Consider the following 19,539-nt stretch of genomic DNA (forward strand, 5'->3'; position numbering starts at 1 on the left):
GGGATTATTGTGCCAGGCAGAGCTCAGTGGATTACTATGCAGGTTCAGGGTGGCCTTGTGGGCTTCCTGAACATCTATGCGCTGAATGTGGCGAGTGCTCGTGCAAAGTTTTGGTCATAGATTGTTGAGTCTTTGCCACAGGTTGACCATTGGTGTGTAGGAGGGGACTTCAACATGTTGGAGGACCCTTTTGACAGCATCGAAGCCAGCCATGCTACTGTGCATGGAGTCGAGTTAGCAGCTTGGGAGAGGTTGTGTATGACTTTGAGGGTCTCGGATACATGGCAGCATTCTGGCTTTGTGAGGCCTCCAGAGAGTCTTGCCTTCTCTAGGTCGGACCGCAGAGTGGGAGGAGTGAATCTTTGGCGGATAGATCGCTTCTACACTAGCGACCACTTCAGTGACCTGGGGGGATCAGTTGTCATCCTGGCAGGGACATCCTTCTCGGACCATGCACCAGTGATCCTCACAGTGGCAGACACAGTGGCAGACAGGCAGAGGAGTGGGAGCACGATGCTTCGCATCCCAGAGCGGGTCTTGTTGGACTCAGCACTTAGAGAGAGGGTAGAGGATCTCTGGACAGAGGGCATGGACAGCCAGGCTCTACCTGCAGACAGAGTGGCCCTAGGCCAAGCTCAGCTTAGCCACTTCTTTCTCCAGGAGTCTCTCGCTCGACGGGCTGCAACGAGAGAGGAGGAGCAGCGTCTCAGACGAGGCATTGCTTCACTACAGAGGATGCAAGAGCAGCATCCAGACAGTCCATGGTTGGAGGAGCAGTTACAGCAGGCTCGACAGGAGCTTTCTTGCACAGAGGAGAGGCGTCATGAGTTTGCCTTTCACCGACAGGCATCTCAATGGACTCAGGTGGGTGACAGAGAGACAGGTGCTTTTTTTGAGACAGTGGGACCTCGGCACTCCCATGCCAAGGTCAATCAGTTGAGGAGACCCGATGGGTCAGTTGTTTGTGAGCCCGAGGATATGCGTGCAGTTGCTACTGACTTTTACCGTGAGTTACTGTCGAGCGAGCCCCACTCAAAGTGACAGGATGCATGCAGGGAGCAGGTTTGGGCTCAAATGCCTTGTCTTGTGACTGAGAAGATGCGCCAGAGGGTAGAGATGCCTCTTCAGCTTGAGGAGCTGCAGACGGCTCTTAGGGCCCTCCCTCGTGGTAGCTGTCCAGGTGAGGATGGGCTGACTCCCAGCTTCTTCTTGGAGTACTGGGACCTGCTTGGCCCAGATCTTTGTAGTGCCTTTCAGTACATTCTGCACACAAGAGTGATGCCGGATAGCATGAGTGAGGGCCTGATTTACCTCATTCCAAAGGAGAGTGGCTCCTTGGATGAGATTCGGCAGTGGCGCCCCATCACCATCCTCAACTCAGCCTACAAAATTCTTGCCAAGGCTCTAAGTTTGAGGATTCAGCCACTTTTGGAGAGCCTTATACATGGGACTCAGACAGGTTTTGTCAAGGAACACAGTATCCTTGACAACATCTTCACTTTCTGGGAGGCTTTTGCCCTGGCACGGCTCCGTGGGGAGGACCTTGTGATTCTTCTTCTCGATTTTGAGAAGGCATACGACAGAGTTGACTGGGACTTTCTAGAAGGCACTCTACGCAGGATGGGCTTCTCAGATGCTTGGATCAGAGGGGTGCCAGCTTTGTACAGACAGGCTCACAGTCAGGTGCTTTTGGCAGGAGGTAGAGGTGAGCGCTTTATGCTCACACGATCGGTCAGATAGGGTTGTCCTCTTGCCCCCTTTCTCTTTCTGTTCTATGCCGAGGCGATGAGCAGATTTTTGGTGTCACAGCAGGTTGGTGTGAGGGGCCTAGCACTCCCTATACGGGGAGATGAGCTTCTGCACGCTGAGTTTGCCGACGACTCAGCCTTGTACTTAAGAGGGCCAGGAGGCCAATCTACACAGATGTGAGCAGGCTTTGGAGACCTTCAGCTGTGCATCGGGCGCACTGATCAACTGGAGAAAGACAGTGGCTTTCTCGGTTGGCAGTGCTCCTGTGCCAGATTGGATGCCGGGAGAGGGTTTCAGGTGGATTCCTCTAGGGACTGCAGTTCAGTACTTGGGATGTCAGGTTGGTTTGGACTTGTCCCCCGAGCAGCAGATTGCTCCTCTTCTCCTCTCCATCAGGAAAAAGCTATTAAATTGGAGCTCGGCACGACTTCCGCTGGCTGGTAGAGTAGTAGTTGCCAACCAGGTGTTGTTGGCGACTATGTGGTACATCACTTCTTGCTGGATCTTCTCGAGTTCTTGTATCAGCCAGGTGGAGAGGCTGATCAGGAACTTCCTTTGGTCAGGTCGTGACACTCAGATTTCCTGAGCCAAGGTGGCTTGGTCGGTCATCACACTTCCTTGTTCTCAGGGAGGGGTTGGGATCATTGATCCTGCACAGCAGAGCACAGCCCTTCTTGGGAAGTTCGTCGTCAGAGGACTTCTTCCAGGCGAGGAGCCCTGGAAGGAGTTCTTGCTGCAGAGGCTACGTGCCAGGGTGCCTCAGTCAAGAGACCCTTGGCAACCTTCGACCAGATGGATCTTTATAGAGTTGCGCCAAGTTGGTTTGAGCAGGAGACTGGAAGACCGATTCGCTGTGAGTTTGCTTCGATCTTGGGAGCTCTTACGGCGTGGCCTAGAGCAGAGACAGTCGACGTGCACGGAGGAGCGCCTACGGCAGCCCCTCGTCTGGAACCCCATGGTTAGCACTCAGAGAGGCCACTTGGTTGGGAGTCGGCCGCATGTTCCTTGGGGTCCCATGGCAGCAAGTCCAGCGCGCTCTCTAGGTGACTAGCTAGAGTTCACAGGTTTGTTAGAGGAGGTACAGGCTGTCCAGCTACAAGGCATGAGAGGGGTGCACAGCATGTGTCAGGACATCTCAGAGTCAGTTCCAGCTGAGTGGCTCACGCCTCTCGAGCCAGTAGCACCCCGGTGGATGGGAGCCTTCACACGACTGGAGGTTCTCATTTCAGTCAGGGCCTGCTCAGAGACTGTCCCAGCCCTGTTCTTCGAGCGTCAGGGTGGGGGACGATTACAGCGAGTTGCAGTAGAGGCCCCGCAGGTAGCAGAGTGTTGTTTCCAGAGGATACGAGTTGTGGGCATCTCTGGGAGGACTTGCATCATAGACCCTGACCCAGCAGCTCTTGAGACTGGACACTGGAGGCTATGGGCTTGGGAGTGTTGTCCACTGGCACGAGTACAGTGGGATCTTGGTGAGTGGCTATGGAGGGACCCCTTCTCGTCTGCAGACCGCCCAGGAGTCCCCTTTTTTCAGTACACTGTTCGGCTTGGACGTCATATACTTGCATCACAAAGAGAGGCCCGCCCCGCTCTGCAGCACGTCATTGGAAGGAGGAGGGCCTCACAGTCAAGTTCTTGGCAGCCTTTTGGCAGAGGCTGTGGGACTCCAGACAGCCGAGGCGCGTCACTTTGTTCCAGTGGCTGGTTGCACACAGAGCCACAACAGTAGGGAGCTGGCTTGTGCATAGTGGTCTCTCGGCCGCATGTGCAGCCTGTGACGAGTTGGTGGAGAGTCAGTGTCACTGTCTTTGGGACTGTCCCTCGGCCCAGCTAGTGTGGCTACGAGTTCTTCGGCTGATGCCTACCCTCTCCACGGCTCGACAGTACACTTGGGGGGTAGCGGCTTGGTCCACCCTCACGGGCCCGGCACTTGAGTTTGAGATATCTTCCACCAGCAGGATGATAGTGATGCAGGGGGGGCGACCTACACTCCAGCCTGCTACAGAGCTTACTCCACAGGAGTGGTGCAGTGAGAGAGAGGAGTGTTGGGAGCTCATCAGCGGCCTAGCTCTCTGGTTCATATAGCGGGCCCGCTGTTTCCGCATCTTTGAGGCTCGCCCTGTGCCACCAGAAGAGACTGTTCGTGACTTTTGGCTAGAGCTGATCCATACTCTCAGAGGACAGCTTGAGGGACTACAGGGCAGCTCCGACCGCATGCGGGAGCGTCGCGAGGCTTTCCTTCGACTCTAGCGCCCTGGGCCTTTCTACACCATAGTCCAGGGGGTGCTCAGATGGCACTACTGTCCACCTGTGTGGCTCTTCCCTCCTCCCATCTCTTGATTTAGCCTCATTGTATATATGCTGTTTTTTCATTGGGAGAGTCTCCCCATCATGCTTGTTGTAGCCCTCTCTTGCAGAGGTGGATGTAGCCCTATGGGCAGTTTTCATTAACTAATAGAAGGATCTTTTTCTCGGAAAAAAAAAAAGGTCATTCAGCTGACCAATCAAACAATATAAAGCTATGGAAAGCACACTGAGACATACAGAAAACATATAGCCCAGTTGGCAAGGTGGGTGATAAGCAGGCTGTCACAATAACCTCTGTCAAAGAGGGTAATCCAAATCTAAGATGTAAGCGTTAGGCTTTCCACACAACCCAAAGAGTGATACTACAAATAGTAGTAAAGACCGGCTCCACCCTCCTCAAGGATAAAAGAGACCAGAACCGGGAAGCTGCAGAAGTCATGAAGCAACACTCAACACAGTAGATGTGCTGACATGGCAATACGGCAGCAATGCCACATGGCAGCAGTACCGACCCCTGCAAAACGCGCTGGCAGGCTGACGTAGCAGACTGTACGAAATTCCGCTTTTTGCGCTGGCTGATGACGTGGCAGCATGTACGGATTTACGTTGATGCTTTTTGGCAGATTTTGAGGATCAGTTGCTTTTGGGACTCATTGCTTTTGAATTTAATTGCTTTTGGGGCTTTGCTTTTGGCATCCCTTGTAAGAATAAAAGGACCTTTAGGGCCTCACTCTTGAGAGCATCTGGACACAGAGTCTGAGAGTCGAGGACCCGCGGGAGTTGTATTTTGATCAAGCATTAATACAAAAGAAATACCGAAAGAAGGGGCACCCGTCTTTGGGGCCAATCTCTCTGGGCTAGGAACTACGCCGGGCCGTGTCGACCAAATTGAATTGTGATTTTAAAGTTGTGAAGTATTTTAAGTGATTCTCTCGTGTGTCGTGTCAGAGTCCCGTCTTGGAGGTGACCAAGATTGTGACACTCCAAGTCACAAAGCATGATAAAAGGCCCACGCAACATAGGGCCACAAACAGCTCTCAAAGCCAATACGAGCATGGGGACAAATTCATAAGCAATGAGAGGACTCTCTAGGACATGGACGAAGCATCGAATACAAGTGGCCCACACTACAAGCCAGTGTACCTTCAAAAGGCATTTGTGTCACTCGTGGCTTTTGGGCTTTTAGTGCGGCTCTATGTGAGCATCATATGTCGGGGTCATGGGATCAAATTGTTTGTATCTTATGTTTTTTACCTTCAGAACATCCTTTCTTGATCGTTTCCTCGGTCGAAACTCCAAAACACCGGTTTTCCTGGTTCCGTTTCTATATTTCCGTTTCAGGTGGTGACTATGGATCGTAGTAGTGAGTATGTAGCCACAGGAAATGGTAGTTCACAACGACTAACACGACACACACGCATTTCGCAAAGTAGTTCCTTGGGACTACTAGCGGAAAAAAGAAAATTCCTTCATCCTATCCACCTTGGTTCTCCATGGAGAGACTAAGGCATGATAGGAGATGGCCGACTGCCCCTCCTTTAAGTATAACAGTTTCTCCCGATGAGAAAAATGGCTACAGCATTCTGATGACTCGTGCATCAGAACCAACTGTAGAAAGGTTGTGCAGCCTTGATGTGATGGGTAGATGGATCCAATGTGGATCTAATGTGACATATGAAGTCCAAAGCGGACAATATGAAAATGTGAATGTAGAATGTCATCAAATCCCTATCTAATCTCTACCACTCTCTAGGCGTGCGTGCGCGCGCACACGCATGCACACATTTGGTGGCTCACACATGCACAGTAGCCTTAAAACGACGACGCATGGAAATGCTAGGAAGAGAGCTGGAGACGCCGCCTCTTCACGGTGTTGTTAGGGGTCCCTTGCGAGACCAAGGACTCCAAGATATAGGGCATCATCCTAATGAAGGTGAGACCCACCAGCTTATGCCACACCACCAGCGACAACTTTCAAGAAGATAGCAATAGCTGCCCCCAACCTTAAGGCCATCCTACGAGTGTTTGCAAAGGGTTCCCAGATATAAGAGATATTATACCTTCATTACTCAAGCCCATAGCAGCTTGGGAGCCCAAAAGATTGCTCTAGAGTCATTTTCCCGGCTCCAAAAGACTGTTGAAGCACTTAAACATAAGGCTGGAAATGTTTTATCCCTAGAGATCATGAAAATGGCCAGCCAGTGTGAATTGGCCACATCTCAAGTGAGTCCTATCAACAAGACCATGGACTCATTTGTGAACCAATGTGAACTGTCCAAGTCTCGAGTTAGTCCTCCCAAACAGGACCAATGACTCATTTGTGAGCTACTTGTGTGATACATAGTTACCCGGAACGCGGAACGGGAACGGCGACGAGATCCCCTGCAGAACGGGGGAATGGCGAGGGGTCCGGAACGGAAACGGCACGGAACGGGAGGCATAAAATGTCATAAAATACAATATCTAACTTTACCAAATAATTTTCTCATATTAAATTGATCATTTAATGTGGGAGAATAAACGGGAACAAGAGTTAATATAGAGACATGTGCTGCTAGACCTATTTCAACACGGGACCAAAAGAAGAGATGGTTGCATCTCAATAGGGGTCCAAAAGGAGATGGTCTATCAAACAGCAATGTGCAATAAGAGCTTCTAAACTTGCCTCAGCAGGGGACCAAGAGGAGAGATGGTTACATCTCAATAAGGTTCCAAAAGGAGGTAGTCTATCAAAGAGCAACGTGCATCTAATGGAACTTAAAAAGACCTTAGAGTTAGCTTCATTAAAGACCTCCAATAGTTAGTGTTAAAAGTCCTATGACCTTAGGCAAGCTAGGGCTGAGCTTGAGGTGGGAAGCCGACCTAAGCTTGAGGTGCTTGTCGTGCTTGCTGACTAAGGTGCTTGAGGTGCTTGTCGTGCTTGATGACTAAGGTGCTTAAGGTGCTTGTCATGCTTGATGAGAAAGGTGCTTGAGTCAAAAAGAGACCCTACAAAGGAGGGGGAAAGCCCCAAAGTTAAAAGAATCTTTGACTTAACCTCCCACTCACCCAAAGGGCACCCTTTTCTCAAGAGGCACATGGGACACATGTCAGACTCTCCATATGCTTAGCCACATGGTGTGCTTCAATGCTATTGGTTGGGCTAAAGAGGGGTCCAATGAGCTTCTAGTTCCATTCAACAAAATATCTAGATATTTTCAACCTCTCTCTCTCTAAGGGGTAAGGAGGACACTTGTACAAAGACTACGCATGTACTTGAAATGCATGGTGCATATGATTGGCTAGGGAGAGAGGGGTCCAATGAGCTTGAGGTATAAGCAAAAAGTAGAACTCGCTCCAAAAAGCAAGGGGTGTGCTGGGAGGATATACACCTCTCACACACTCATTTTGTGGATTGATTCTCACTTGGTGAAAGTAGAGGAAATCCACCTCCTTCTCCAAGCTTGTGAGAAGTGAGATCCTACACCAACACTCTTCGCTATGGAATGCAAATCCAACCAAGAGCCATGCTTCAATGCTTAAGCTTGCCATCTTCTCCATCTTCATTACTATGCTATTATGTATGCTAGCAAGAAGAGTGATGGTAAGTGAGGAACTATTTCTTTCTCCTATGGAATGATTCTTCTTCCTCTTCCCTACCCTCATTCCCCGCTAGCTCTCTCCACCTTCGAAGGTGTTTGAGGCCTTGGGACCGAGGCTTGGGATAGTTAATGCTTTCTACAAAGTTTATGTTATGCTCGTGATGCATGAAGCTTTCCATCTTCACTGCATCACCTAGGTCACAAGGAACACAAAGATTGTATTGTACCAAGTCTCTCTTTATGGGAGAAACTATAATACAAATGCCTATTGGAGGGGGGACCGGCTCCGTATGAATCCGGTCTTCAACTGTTGTCATGTTCTCTAAACTCTCTCTCTTACAAAAGTATTGATCATGCCAAGATAACTAAGTACCATGTTTAGTTGCTACCATCAATTAAGTTCACCCGCTATGCTCACAAAGTAATCTCACAGAAGTGCTTTATCTAATTCCCTAATTCCGCTACTCTCAAAGTTCATAGGCCATTTCCATTACATTGGTATCAGAGCATTTGGTTTCTCTTTTCTTGCTTAAGAAGAGAGGTCTTTAAGTAGCAATGGTTGATTTTGTTAATTATATTAGGGTAAGTGGGACTGGGATCTATTAGCGGTTTTCTTGAGCCCACTATGTGGGATATGGTGCACACCTCGGGAGCTTTGGTCTTAATAATGGAGTCTTTTTAGACTTGCCTACGGCTTTACCATTATTGATCCATAAGAAGTCCGAAAGGAGCTATCCCTCAGCAACTCTGCTTTGTTAAACCCACTCCACTACTCTCTATAATTGACCAATTCAAGCCGTGGGTGTAGATACTTAAGTGCCTATTTTCAAAGGCTAAGAGAAGTAGCAACTAAGGTTCTGAATTGCCAAAGCATACACTAAGTAAACACATAAGTTTAATTAACATGGCTGACAATAACCAAGAGAGTAGAATGAACATTGACAACTTTGATTTTGCACATGAAGGTGCTAATGATGATGTCCCCCATGTTTGTTAATTATCTTGTTACTAGGTTGCAACAAGCTATGGGCAACCCCTCTTTGCAAGCCGAAGTTACTCAACAACTTCGTGCTTATGGGATTTCCTTTCCTCTCAAAGAGAGAGAGAGCTTAGGAGGCCTCTTGATGAGACCCCCAAAAGAAGACTCTCTCCCATACGAGAGGAGGAATCCAAAGAACAAGAAAGTAATGAATCCCTAAGTTCCTCCGAAGATGTGGCTCCACGAAGACGGCGGACTATACAATTGTCACAACTCCTCCCAAGAGGAAACAATCAACCCATAGTCCTTCTCCTCATCACTTCAAAAAGGGAAGAGAGGAAACAAAGAAAGAAAAGGACAAGAAAGAGGTCACCCTCTTCTCCTTCTTCTCCACCTTCCTCCTCTTCTGACGAAAGCAATAGTTAATTCTCCTAGAGAATACAAGAGGGGAGGACATCACAAATCTTACCCTACATGGCGAAGGTCCCAAAAGCTCAAGAAGGTGAAAGAGGGAGGAAAGCGTATCTCTTTCCTTACCTATGATGGCACCTTTGGTGCTACCGACAAAGTATTGGCCTTCATCCAACAATTTGATGCAGCCTTTGGAGACGAGGGCTTCACGGAGTCCTCCAAGCTACGTCAATGGTGGGCTAGCCTTCGTGGCAACGGCGAAGCTCCAAACACATGGAAAACTCTACGAGTTTCCATCATGAAGCAATTCCTTGCAAGCAATGCAAAGGGCAAAGTGCTCACCAAATGGCGGAGTTTGAGGCTTCTCTCTCATGAGTCTATCCACAAATATGTGGACAAGTTTTGGGATTTACATCTCAAAGCTATTGTCGTTCAAAAGATAGACTTTGCCAAGCAAAAGCAACAATTCTGTGCGGGATTACCTGAAGAGATGACCGAGTATGTCAACTCTCAACGGCCTGGTTCTATCACCGAAGTAATCCACCATACCATGGTTGCTTCGCGCATCAATTTCCATCAAGGGGGTAGACGGAATGTCAAGCCCAAGGAAAATAAAGACAAAAGTGATGCAAAGGAAAAAACTAATGCCCAAAATTCTTCCCAAGGCCATTCCAACAACAACAACAACAATCGGTCCAAGGAGAAATGAGTTTACAAAGGGAAAAATAAACTCTCTCCTGAAGAGCTTGAAACTTTTTGCAAGGACCACAAATGTTTTAAGTGTGGGGAGCAAGGACATGGTTATCATTCTTGCCCCAAAAGAAATGCGCACAATGAGACTCTAGAGCTTCTACTATTGAAGCTCCAAAAGAGGATGCTCATTACAAAGGATCACCTCTTTCCTATGCTTGGGGAAAGATGCAAGAGCATGATGCCTTTATTTTTTTTGGCCCTGTTTCAACTCACAACTTCAAATCCACGGAGTTGACCACCAAGCTAGGAATACAACCCCACTTGATGGGAGATACATTGAAATCCGATGGAGCTATCAAGGGACAAGACCTCTTAGTTACTCCCTTAATTGGAAAATTGAGGCTTCATGTCCAAAGCTATGTGGACAAAGAGGATTTCTTCATCTCACCTCTCAAACATGAGGATGTTATCATGGGGCACCATGGTTTAACCACATGGCTTCCAACATGAAGTTCCTTGAAAGAAGAATCTACTCCACCTATAGGGAAAAGAGCATGTACATACATGCTAATGAGTCGGGGAACACCATATCCCTGGTAAAACGCTTGCTTTTGGTAAGGCCATAAAAAGCTCTTCTTCTGCGTATATGATTTTTGTTGGAGAATCTGCAAATCATTCCAATGGTTTTACAAGTAGCAATAAAGGGAATCAAGAGGAATTAGTGTTGTCTAATTTCCTAAATGGATTCCAAGATGTTTTCATTGATGACATCCTTAGTGAGCTACCTCCAAAACTAGGGATGATGACCAATTGAGCTCCTACCAGGAAGCTCAGCGCCTAACAAGCCTCCTTATCAAGTTTCACAAGCTCAACAAGAGGAGATCATGAGGCAAGTGCATAAATTGGTAGAAAAAGGGATGGTGAGGTCTAGCTCCTCTCCATTTTGTTCACCATTGCTTTTAGTGCAAAAGAAAGACGACATATATCACATGTGTGTCGACTATAGAGCACTAAATAAGATCACTATCAAAAATAGATTTCTCGTGCCACGGGTAGAAGATCTATTTGATAAAATACAAGTTTTGGCCTGGCAAATGCTCCAAATGTATTCATACTCATGATAGACAAAAATCTTTAAGCCATTCAAATTCTCTAAAGGAGTACAAGCGACACCTCCAGGTAATCTTTCAAGCTGTGAGAGAGAATAAGCTTTTCATTAATCAAAAGAAAAGTGAATTTTTCCTACAAGAGATTCAATATTTAGGTCACATTATCTCTAAAGATGGCATTCGTATGGATCCAAGAAAGTTAGAGATAATAAAAGAATGGCCTAATCCAAGGAATCTACAGGAGGTACGAAGCTTCATAGGTATGTGTGCATATTATAGATGCTTCGTAGAAAAAATTCTTGCTAATAGCAGGCCCATTACATGACGTAACGAAAAAGAACGTTAAGTATTCATGGACTACAAAAGTTCGAGAAGCTTAAGGAGAAGCTTATCTCTCAACGTGTGCTCACACTACTAGATCTCTCAAAGCCATTTGAGGTCCAATATGATGCTAGTGGTGCTTGCCTTAGAGCTATTTTGCTTCAAGAAGGGCATGCCATAGTATAGGAGAGTCAAAGACTCAACTCCAATAAGTGAGTATTGGGCAAATACGAAAAAGAGCTACTAGCTATTCTATATGCTCTAAACACGTGGAAACACTATCTCTTGGGGACTCCATTTATCCTACGAATGGATCACAAAGCCTCAAGAACTTCATGACGCAAACCAAGCTCTCCGACAAACAAATGAGATGGGCAAATTTTCTTTTGCAATTTAAATTTCATATTGCTCACACTGCTGGCAAGCACAATCAAGTGGTCGATGCACTTTCACAACGACCAAGGGTAAATGTGGTGTCTATAGCAACTCACAATGATCTATTTTTTATGATAGATGAGTATGCTATTGATCGAGACTTTAAGTATGTAAGTACAGCCTTTGCATTAGGGAAGAAAAAAGAACCATTCACCTTGAAGGATGGCTATCTTCCAAACGGCAATAGGCTATGTATTAATCACCCGTACAATAAGAAAGTCATGTATAAATCCCATACTTCTCCTTATGCTGGGCAAAGAGGGATTCCATAGTCTACTCTTTGAGGAGTAGAAATGTATTTCCGTTGGTCTATCGTGAAAAGTAAACATACAAGAGTATGTTTCAAAATGACTGGTATACCAAAAGTTGAAATTTGATCGAGGGAAGCAACTTGGGTTATTTCAGTCGACAGGCTTAGCAAGAAAACACACTCTATGTCCGTCAAAAAGACTATTAAGGCACATCAAACGGCAATCCACTTCAGATCTCAAATATTCAAGTATCATGGCTTGCCAACATCCATGGTGTCGGACAAAGATCCGAGAATGACCAGTAATTTTTGGAAGGGTCTCTTTGAGAACCTAGGAAGTAGATTAAACGTCTCTTTCGGCTTATCATCCACAAACGGATGACCAAAGCGAAATAACTAATCTAATGATTCTTGAATCTACTAAAAGCCTATGTCATGGACGTAGATCAACGTTTTCAATTAGAGAAGTACCTACCTCTTATAGAGTATACGTACAATGACATTATACATACTTCTATGAGGAAAGCACCCTTCGAGGTTAAAGAGGGAAGATCCAAAAGTCCCTTACTACTTAAAGTACATGGGAAGATCTTCGCTACTGGATGAATATAGCCAAGATTTACAAGAATCTTTTCCAAAGATTAAAATGGTTATATCTATTTCACAGGAAAGGCAAAAAGGGCTGCTGCTAACAAGCACAAAAGAGCCTTAGCCTTTAAGGAAAATGACTGTAAAGTTTCTCAAAACCCGTCTAAGGTATACTACGGGCAAGAATCCTACGGGCCACCAAGAGTATTATGCTAAACTAGCAAAAAGATACTATTGTCCTTTTTAAATTCTTCAGTCAATCAATGAGATGGCTTATCAATTAAAGTTGCCCAACCATTGGCTCATGCTGCACAATGTTTTCCATGAGAGCCTACGTAAGCCTTACAAAGGAGCGTCATCAAAAGAAGCAATAGTTGCAGACCCTCCAAAAATCGAAGATCAAGAAGTACTTCAACTTGAGTCTATCCTACGACATGAAGACAAGCTATTAAGAAACGGTAAGATTATCCCACGATATCTTATTAAGTTTAAGAATTATCCTTTTAAAGATGCTAAATGGATGCATGGAATCTAGCTTAAGGATAATATAAACCTGGTCAATGCTTACAATGATACTTTAAAGTAAGCATATGCAAATGCATTTTAAATGAAAAATGTTTTTATCTTATAAGACTAGTTCTCTTTTTATTGTGCACAAATTTAAAGAGTATGCATACTTAGAATCATGTTTGTGGTGACGACGTCTCACAAACACCAAGTAGAACTTGTCACTCTACCTTGGAAGTATGATATGGACTAAAGAGCAGACATGCTTGCGGTAGCTACATCTCCCAAGCACCAAATGGATTATTCATCCGTCTTGGAATGATGTCGTAGGGTAAAAAAGGATTCTCTACCCGCTAAAAAACATGGACTAATGATTAGGCTTTATCTTCTCTACCTCATAGTCGAGGACAACTATGATTTCAAAAGAGAGGTAATGTCATAAAATATAATATCTAACTTTACCAAATGATTTTCTCATATTAAACTGATCATTTAATGTGGGAGAATAAACGGGAACAAGACTTAGAATAGAGACAAGTGCTTCTAAACCTATTTCAACACGGGACCAAATGGAGAGATGGTTGCATCTTAATAGGGGTCCAAAACGAGATGGTCTATCAAAGAGCAATGCGCTTCAAGAATAGAGACATGTGCTTCTACACCTATTTCAACACGGGACCAAAAGGAGAGATGGTTGCATCTCAATAGGGAACCAAAAGAAGATGGTCTATCATAGAGCAATGTGCAATAAGTGCTTCTAGACTTGCCTCAGAAGGGAACCAAGAGGAGAGATGGTTACATCTCAATAAGGTTCCAAAAGGATGTAGTCTATAAAAGAGCAACGTGCATCTAATGGAGATTAAAAGATCTTACAGTTAGCATCAGTAAAGACCTCCAATAGTTAGTTGAAAGTCCTCTGACCTTAGGCAAGCTAGGGCTGAGCTTGAGGTGGGAACCCGACCTAAGCTTGAGGTGTTTGTCGTGCTTGCTGATTAAGGTGCTTGTCGTGCTTGATGACTAAGGTGCCTGAGGTGCTTGTCATACTTGATGAGGAAGGTGCTTGAGAAGCTTCCTATGCATGGGGGGTAAGGCGCTTGAGTCAAAAAGAGACCCTACAAAGGAGGGGGAAAGCCCCAAAGTTAGGGGAATCTTTGACTTAACTTCGCACTTACCCAATGGGCACCCTTTTCTCAAGGGGCACATGAGACACATGTCAGACTCTCCATATGCTTAGCCACATGGTGTGCTTCAATGCTATTGGCTGGGCTAAAGAGTGGTCCAATGAGCTTCTAGTTCCATTCAAAAAAATATCTAGATATTTTCAAGCTCTCTCTCTAAGGGGTAAGGAGGACACTTGTCCAAAGACTACCCATGTACTTGAAATGCATGGTGCATATGATTGGCTAGGGGGAGAGGGGTCCAATGAGCTTGAGGCATGAGCAAAAAGTAGAACTCGCCCTAAGCAAGCAAGGGATGTGCTGGGGGGTAATACACCTCTCACACACTCATTTTGTGGATTGATTCTCACTTGGTGAAAGTAGAGGAACTCCACCTCCTTCTCCAAGCTTGTGAGAAGTGAGATCCTACACCAACACTCTTGGCTATGGAATGCAAATCCAACCAAGAGCCATGCTTCAATGCTTAAGCTTGTCATCTTCTCCATCTTCATTACTATGCTATTATGTATGCTAGCAAGAAGAGTGATGATAAGTGAGGAACTATTTCTTTCTCCTATGGAATGATTCTTTTTCCTCGTCCCTACCCTCATTCCCCACTAGCTCTATCCACCTTCGAAGGTGTTTGAGGCCTTGGGACAGAGGCTTGGGATAGTTAATGCTTTCTAAAAAGTTTATGTTATGCTCGTGATGAATAAAACTTTCCATCTTCATTGCATCACCTAGGTCACAAGGAACACAAATATTATATTGTACCAAGTCTCTCTTGATGGAAGAAACTATAATACAAATGCCTATTGGAGGGGGGACCGGCTCCGTATGAATCCGGTCCTCAATTGTTGTCATGTTCTCTAAACTCTCTCTCTTACAAAACTATTGATCATGCCAAGATAACTAAGTACCATGTTTATGTTGCTACCATCAATTAAGTTCACCCGCTATGCTCACAAACTAATCTCACAGAAGTGTTTTATCTAATTTCCTAATTTCGCTACTCTCAAAGTTCATAGGCCATTTCCATTACATAAAAACACCCAAATAATGCAATTTTACGCTCTGTGTGATTGAATAATAGTAGTGTCAGAGTCCTTTGACTCTAAGAGTCACAAAAACCTTGATTTGAAGAGCATTCAACCTTACTAAGGCAACCGTGTGTCGTATAGACTTGAGAACTTGAGAAAGGGGGAGGGACGTGGGGAGAGAGAGAAATGAAATGAAATAAAATGATATATTAACGTCTTCAAAAGGCCAAAATGACCTATGAGACCATCAGATACAAAGTGGTGAATCTAATACAATGTCTTAAGTACAAGTACAAAAAGTACTGAAAGTATCCGGGATATCATAAATACCAAGGGTCTCTCCATGTTCCTCCAACTTTCATGATTCACAGATGGTCCCCAAACTTGGACCCCATAAAGCATAGCTGAAGCAACCAAAGTATCAAAGAGCCATAGTTTTGTTCGTGGTTCTTGAAACTGAACCTGCGAACACATCCTCTCTAGCGCTCCTAATGCCGCATAGGCTCTGGATAGTCTAGTCTCTGCTGCTCTCCTCAGAGTAAACCTCGGTCCCGTGAATACCACCCCCAGATATGTACATTCATCTTTGTACTCCACAGTGTCCTGGTCATATATGAGTGTAGGTGCCGATCTCTTGACCCACTGTGGTGTGGTGTTAAACACCATAACCTTGGTTTTACCAAGGTTCACAGACAGTCCACTATCCTCTGCAAAGTTGTGCAATGCATCCAAATGTCTTTGCATGCCCTCTGGCGACTCTGACATTAACACGATATCATCAGCATATAATAATAAAGGGATCCATGTCCCTGCCAACTGAGCGCCTCTGTCACCCTCTCTGTCAATGTAGTCAGAGACCTCATCTACATACATACCAAAAAGTGTAGGGGACAAAGGACACCCCTGTTTCACTCCAATAGTGGAATGAACAATGTCAAAAATCCCCTCAGGAGTGCGTACCTGGCCAGTCACTGAGCCGTATAAAGCCATGATCCCGCATATGATCTCTGTGGGTACTCCCAACTTCAGTAGCCTATGCATCAATCTGGACCTCGGCACTGTGTCAAATGCCTTGCGGAAGTCCACAAAGCAACAATACATCCGTCTCCCATGTGCCCGACCCTCCTCAATAATGGCTCTGAGTGTAAGAATATGGTCCAAAGTGGAGAAACCCCTCCTGAAACCAGCCTGCCCTGCTGCTCGTATGCCCTCATTTTCTGCCCATTTACTCAGTTGCTGTTCAAGAATGGATGCATACAGCCGTGCCAATGTGTGCCCTATCATAATAGTACGGTAGTTCCTTGGTACCGTGGGGTCCCCTGCCTTGAAAAGAGGTACAATAGTAGATAATCTCCAGGACTCGGGTAGTCCCTCACACATGACACGGTTAAACAACCGCGCAAGAACCTCTGACAGTAAATCTCTAGCATGTATCAAGTGCTCTGCCACCAAACCATCATGATCATATGCTCTCCTAGTCCTCATCCTGTCAATGGCGTTCTTCACCATCTTAGTGGTAAAGAAGGTACTAGTGGCTGGACATGGCTCTAGATGGTCTGGTAATGGTGGTTGCCCAGGTACTGTATATAATGATGCTGCATATTGACCCCAAATCTCGAGAGAGGTAATCACTGGAGGAGGTGAGTGCTCATGGAAGAGACGCCAGGCCTCACCTGAATCTCGGCTCAAAAAGAGCTGATACAAATCACGTTCCATCTGGGCTAAAAAGGCCCGCTTCTTCCGTCGCACTAAACGCCGAAGGGCAATCCGAGACTGTCTATATGTAATGACTCCAAGTATAAGCTCGCTCTGAATCTGAACTCTCATCTCTCTGCACTCCTCATCATACCAACTATTCTGAGGCATGTTCCCAGAACGTCTTCTCTGATCTGGTTGAGTGTGTGGGTATGCCTCTGCTGCTGCCCCATGCAAGATCTCCGTGAATAAAGTGGTGATCTCCTCCATTGTATATACAGGCTCGGCTGCCCCCATCCGTCTGTAAATCTCTTCCACATAAACTGAATCCGTCTCTGGTGTAAAAGTATACCGTGTGTGTGCAATCCTCCGTGGTGTCTGAGAGACACTATACTGGAAAGAGACTGAAAAAGTCAGGAGAGCATGGTCCACTGCTACTCCAACAGGCCTAGGGCCCACACTGAGATCTTGAATATGAGAGATGAAGCTCGGTGAAGTCATGACATAGTCCCCTGTACTGGCCCCATGTCTGTGTGGAAAGCATGTGAATCCCCCAGACGAAGGAAAAATCTCTAGACCATTAAGTATGGCCAGACCATGCGTAGTTGTCATCTCCATGAGATATCTCCCATACTCTGTGTGCTCTTTATCTTGTGAGTGTCTGTCAAGTCCCATCTCCCATATATCCATCTCTCTAAGCATCTCCTCCGAGGTATCATAAAATACCGTTTGGGAGTTGGCCGTCCTGGCATTAAAGTCTCCCAAGAGAATGATATCTCCATCTCTAGAGAACTCCCATATGTCATCATCAAGTATAGAGAAAGGGGATTGCCCTCTAGGTGAGGTATAGACTGATGTGCTAGGGGGAAAGTAACATATAGCAATGTATAAGAATCTGCCTGTCTCAGCTCTCAGTCTCACCCACATGTATCTCACCCGGTCATCTCTCCGGACAATCTGTAATAGCGGCTGCAACTCTTCCTTGAATAAGACTGCTACCCCTCCTGAACCTCGACTTCCATGCTGGGATCTAGCGTCTGGCCAACAAGCTGTCTCCCATAAATAGCCAATCACACTTGGCATCAACTGTCCAGATTTTTGATGTGTCTCCGAGTAAAAGACAATGTCTCTATCTTTGAAGCTATCTTCAAAGGCACCCACATCTAGCCTATATGATCCATTACAATTCCATGCCGCCATCCGGAGTGTGGTCCCATATGTCCCGCACCATCATGCTGTGCGTTTTTCCAAAACCACTACTTTCCCTCCTCTGTAAAAGGCAATTTTTCCCTTCTCCCTTGCTGCCTTGATCTCTGGCATCAACTCTTGCATATGTGCTATTTGTGCTAAAGTAAGGTCATCCCCCATAAATATTCCAGTTTTCTTAAGTGCTGGTCTCTTCTTCAGGAATTCCTTTCTTGTTTCCAAACTCGGGAAACGCAAAATAAGTGCTTTCTCTTTGACGTTTCCCTTCTCATCCACTCCCTTCTTTCCTACTCTCCAAGCACCTGTGTGCATAGCTTCCGGGATGCCCATGCGCTGCAAGAGTTTCTTCACTTCGTCTTCTACATTTTCTGTGTTCCTCGTCAATGGTCATATTGATGATGGTAGAAGTTTGTGCGGCTTCTGGCATCCGGGCCTTCCTTTTCTTTGCACCTTCGATCCATTTTTCTGCTTCATCAACTTTCTCCTGTGTTTTAACAAGGCGCTCCGCCCATGAGGAAGCCTCTTTCGAGTTTTGTTCTTCTCCTTCGCGCAGAGTTTTCACCTGCTCCTTAATATCTTCGAGCTCCTTTAACATCGAGGGCTGATTTCCCCCTTCTGTTTTGGGCATAATTTTGCAAGCTGCAAGTTCCCCTTTAAGCTCTGCAATCACTGCATCTTTTTCCTTCATGCATTTTTCCATATTGGTTTTCCAAGATTCAAAGCTTGTAATTGCCTCATCCCACTTTTTCTGCATAATCTTTTCCATTACATTCACTTATGCACGCATTAGAGCCTGCATCTCCCCTTTCATAGATAAATACATCTCATCATGCCTACCAAGCATCGCTTTATCTAATTCTTTCCTCATATCTGCATACATAGAATTCTTATAACTATCTGCGTTTGCGTACATCTCTTTCCTGATGTCATCTCTCATAAAGCTGAGCTCATATTTAATCATCACTTGAACCCTTTCCATCATTAAATCATCTTGGACTCTGACGGGTTTCCCTGCTCGCAGTGAGCTTGGCGAGAGTATACTATCTCTATTCCTCCGCTTGAAAGTCGCTTTCATTTTTTGTGGGGTGGTGAAGCCACTTGCATCACCATCCTCGACTGGTTGGTCCATCAGCGGAGGTCTCGCCTCCGCCCTGGTTGGCCTCGCCCTAGTCACCAAGTACTCGCCCTCGTCCTGGCTGACTCCTCGCCCCTAGCCCTGGCAGGCTGGTCTCGTCCCGCCCTCTTGACACAGGACCAGCAGCTTGCCCAAGCCTAGCAGCTTGTCCTTGATCAGGTTCAGCGGACCCTCATCCAACAAAGAGAGAGCTCGCCCCCTCGTCCCTCGTCCAGCAGGTTGGCAACGCGACTGCTCGCCCTTGCCTCAGTCAGCTCGCCTTCACCCGCGATCCTCGCCAAGAGCCTGCTCGCCCTCGCCCTGAGCCAGAGAGAGAGAGAGAGAGAGAGAGAGAGAGAGAGAGAGAGAGAGAGAGAGAGAGAGAGAGAGAGCCTTGTCG

General features: G+C 46.0%; 1 protein-coding gene across 7 annotated transcripts in view; it reads right to left on the bottom strand.

The window, feature by feature from the left end:
* Window positions 1-19,539, bottom strand: part of LOC147454806 (uncharacterized) — a 185,805-nt gene that overhangs the window by 96,846 nt on the left and 69,420 nt on the right. The window lies entirely within an intron of this gene.

This window comes from Adiantum capillus-veneris, chromosome 7 (assembly GCF_014529385.1).
Source record: "Adiantum capillus-veneris isolate H3 chromosome 7, ASM1452938v2, whole genome shotgun sequence".
Classification (NCBI taxonomy): Eukaryota; Viridiplantae; Streptophyta; class Polypodiopsida; order Polypodiales; family Pteridaceae; genus Adiantum; species Adiantum capillus-veneris.